Source organism: Amblyomma mixtum, chromosome 5 (genome assembly GCF_055824585.1).
Source record: "Amblyomma mixtum isolate Tamu chromosome 5, ASM5582458v1, whole genome shotgun sequence".
In the NCBI taxonomy this organism is placed as follows: Eukaryota; Metazoa; Arthropoda; class Arachnida; order Ixodida; family Ixodidae; genus Amblyomma; species Amblyomma mixtum.
This window is the reverse complement of record NC_143016.1, coordinates 9,175,862-9,179,660: the sequence shown is the minus strand read 5'-3', so window position 1 is coordinate 9,179,660 and position 3,799 is coordinate 9,175,862. Positions and strand designations below refer to the sequence as shown.

General features: G+C 51.8%; 1 pseudogene; it reads left to right on the top strand.

Moving 5' to 3' along the window:
- Positions 1 to 494: 494 nt before the first annotated feature.
- On the top strand, positions 495 to 1,299 carry LOC149341287 (uncharacterized; annotated as a pseudogene).
- Positions 1,300 to 3,799: the final 2,500 nt, after the last annotated feature.

The following is a 3,799-nucleotide window of genomic DNA, read 5'->3' as shown; positions in this document are numbered from 1 at the left end:
GGCGCCACTGCGGCGTCGCGGTGGCATCCATGCAGGAACGGGAGGAGAAGCAAGTATGCCCTCTTCCGCTTCCGGAAGGCTCGCGCGGTTCACCTCGAGGCGTTCGCACGCTCGCCGCTGGCTGGTGAGGGAAATGGAGTACGCATGTAACCCACTCCTTACCTCTCTGAACGGCGCTGTACGCACAGGTGCGGACATCAATAAACGGAGCACGCGACTGTTTGTCCGTGAAAAAAGCTCACTAGCGTCGACTACCAGCATGCAGAATACCATAGCTGCCAGTTTCAATTAATCAACGTGTGAAAGATGTTAGAAGGTGTGATAACGCAGCAAGTCGGCCGACACGCCCACATGTGTATCTGGCGCGACCATCGCTGAGCGTGAACCGTGTGACGTCACCTATCAGTATATATGCACGCCTGCTTGGAATAAAGCGATCCCATTTCCCTGGCATGCCTTGGTCTTGACGTTATAACAATTGGCGACGAGGCGGTCTACGCGCCTACGTAGGCAACGGCCGATCGAGCAGCAGGCGAGCAGGACCCTCGTCCAGCGGGCGTTCGCGGGGAAAGTACGTGCTCTTGGGGTACGACTACCGCCTACAGACGCTCACGGACCCCGTCAGCTACGTTTGTGCTCCTCGCAGGACAGCATCGCTCAAGCGGCCACCGGTCCCACAGCCAACAGCAGTCCGAGCGGGACAGCTCTTCGGAGGAAACAGATGAGTAGCGAACTTCTGTACATCTTTCAAGATGCCATCAGTGGGGAAGATATCGGACTTCGACCCTAAAACGCAAAACTTCGAGTCGTACTTGGAACGGTTTGAGCACTTTTTAACGGCAAATGGCATAGCCAATGAGAAGCGCATCTCCGTCTTCTTGACAGTGATAGGCCCGGAGGCTTATGAAGTACTAAGAAGTATCACGGTGCCGAAATCACCGGGGGAAAAGTCGTATGAAGAAGTTAAAGGTCTCCTGAAAGAGCACTACAGCCCCAGAAGCTCCGTCATAGCAGAGCGATGCAAGTTTAACAGACGCATGCAACAAGAGGGGGGAAAGCGTCGAAGGGTTCATTGTAGAACTTAAACACTTGGCCAGGAAGTGCGATTACGGCGAATTCTTGGAAGATGCCCTTCGAGACAGGCTGGTTGCCGGCATACGGGATGAAGAGACTCAGCGTACTCTGTTCGCGGAACGAGACTTGACGTTTAAGGGCGCATGCAAAATCGCCCTGGACAGGGAACTAGCAGTGCGAGTGTTCCAAAGTGGGTCACTTGAGAAATATGTGTCCGGCTGCTAGGGCGAAATCGAAACGGACGCATGCCCTCGAATGTTCCGAGGAAGACTCTGAGAATGAACTGTATCAATTGGTTAACTCAAACCAATCGTGTTATGAAGTGGGCGTTAACATTGAGGGGCGCACGCTGAATATGCAAACTGACACGGGAGCAGCCGTCACAATTGTTCCAGAACAAGTGTACCAGCCTCACTTTTCGCACGTAAAATGTGAGCCGTGCAAAATGTCTCTTCGCACGTATACTGGGGAGCAGTTACAACTTAAAGGACAGTGTGACGTGGCTGTTCGATACAAAGATCAGAGCATGACGCTACCTGTCATTGTTGTAAGGGACAACGGAAGGCGGTTACCAGCACTGCTTGGACGGAATTGGCTAGAGCGTCTGAAACTTGACTGGTTGGAAATTGGGCAGGTGACACTCGAGGACAGAGTGGCGGTTCTAAAGCAGAAGTACCCGTCCGTATTCTCAGGCAGATTAGGAACAATACAGAAATTCCAGGTTGTTATGCAACCGGGCACTGTTCCTGTTTTTTGCCGCGCCAGGCCTGTACCGTTTGCACTGCAAGAAAAGGTCGAGCAGAAACTGTTGGAGCAAATTGAAACAGGCATGCTGCAGCCAGTGATGCGCAGCGACTGGGCAACGCCACTAGTCACGGTTTTAAAAGAAGACGGCAGTATCAGGTTATGTGGGGATTACAAGACAACCGTAAATCCCTCACTGAAAACAGATCATTACCCGCTACCCAGACCGGAGGATTTGTACACTGCTTTAGCAGGAGGGAAGGTGTTTTGTGTGCTAGACCTTTCGTCGGCATACCAGCAATTGCCACTTACTCCCGAGTCCCGACCTTTTTTGACTGTAAACACTAGTCTCGGGTTGTTTGAATTCCAACGCCTACCTTACGGTGTGGCCAGTGCGCCGGCAATATTCCAGTCAATGATGGACGAGGTGCTTCATGGCATCCCGCACGTGGGATGTTACATCGATGACGTGATCGTGATTGGACATGACACGGCAGACTGCCAGAAGACACTGGAGCGTGTCTTGCAGCGCTTGAGCGAATATAACATCACTCTCAATGTGAACAAATGCCGCTTCTTTCAGAAATCGGTCACGTACTTGGGTCACACGGTAACTGAAGAAGGTATTTACCCTACGGACGCCAAGAAAAGGGCAATCTTGGAAGCACCGGAGCCGACCACCGTGACAGAGCTTAAAGCATATTTGGGCATGTGGAATTTTTATTCCAAATTTCTTAAGAACGCCTCGACTGTAGCGGAGCCGCTTTATCGGCTGTTAAAGAAAGATCACAAATGGTCTTGGACGAAGCAGTGTAGCGATGCATTTAATGATACGAAAGTCCTACTGACCAGCAGCAGGGTGCTGGCATTCTATGACGTCAGGAAACCGCTCGCAATGCTTTGCGATGCATCGTCATATGGCTTAGGAGCAGTTATCTTTCACGAGACGGCTGAGGGCGATGAGAAACCAATCGCATTTGCGTCGCGTACGCTTACAGAAGCAGAAAAAAAGTATGCACAGTGTGAGCGCGAGGCTTTGGCCTTAATTTTTGGACTCAAGAAATTTCATAGGTACCTGTACGGCCGAGAATTCACCATATACACAGATCACCAGCCATTACTTGGTATCCTCGGGCACGACAAACGTGTTCCAACTATGGCGGCCGCACGTATGCAGCGCTGGGCTATAATGCTTGCAGCTTACAGATACCGACTGAAGTTTAGGAAGGGAAGAAATGCAGAAGTGGCCGACGCCTTGTCAAGATTGCCCCAGCCGGCACCCGCGAAATACGAGGCATCCGAATGTCTGTCAGTGTTTCAATGCCTTCCGCTGACAGCTGTCGAGATAGCAAAAGCCTCAGAGAGAAGCTTAACGCTGAGCCGTGTGGCACACTTCACGTTGAACGGGTGGCCTAGAGATTGTGCAGACGATTTAAAAGCTTACTATGTTCGCCGTGACGAACTATCGCTGGAGCAGGGGTGCGTAACCTGGGGTGTAAGAGTTGTAGTTCCGGAGCAACTGAGGGAACGTGTGCTAACCATGCTACATGAGGAGCACCCGGGGACCAGCCGCATGAAAATGCTCGCGCGAAGTTTTGTCTGGTGGCCCGGGATCGATTTAGCGATTGAACAGTACGTGCAGCGATGCAAAATCTGCCAAGCAGTTCAACCTGCGTCCCGGCCGGTCCCTCTCCACCCTTGGCCATACCCCGCGCACAGCTGGTCACGCGTGCATGTGGATTTTGCACAGAAAGAAAGAAACGTGTTCCTCGTACTGGTAGACTCGTTCTCAAAATGGATTGAAGTATGGCCAATGCCCTCAACGTCTGCATTAAAAACCATTGAGAAGATTAGGGGTGTTTTTGCCGCTTACGGCTTGCCTGATGTATTGGTGAGCGACAACGGGCCACAGTTTACGTCAGCGGAGTTCACTGACTTCCTGAGCACCAACGGTGTAAAACACGTGCGTACCCCGCCTTAT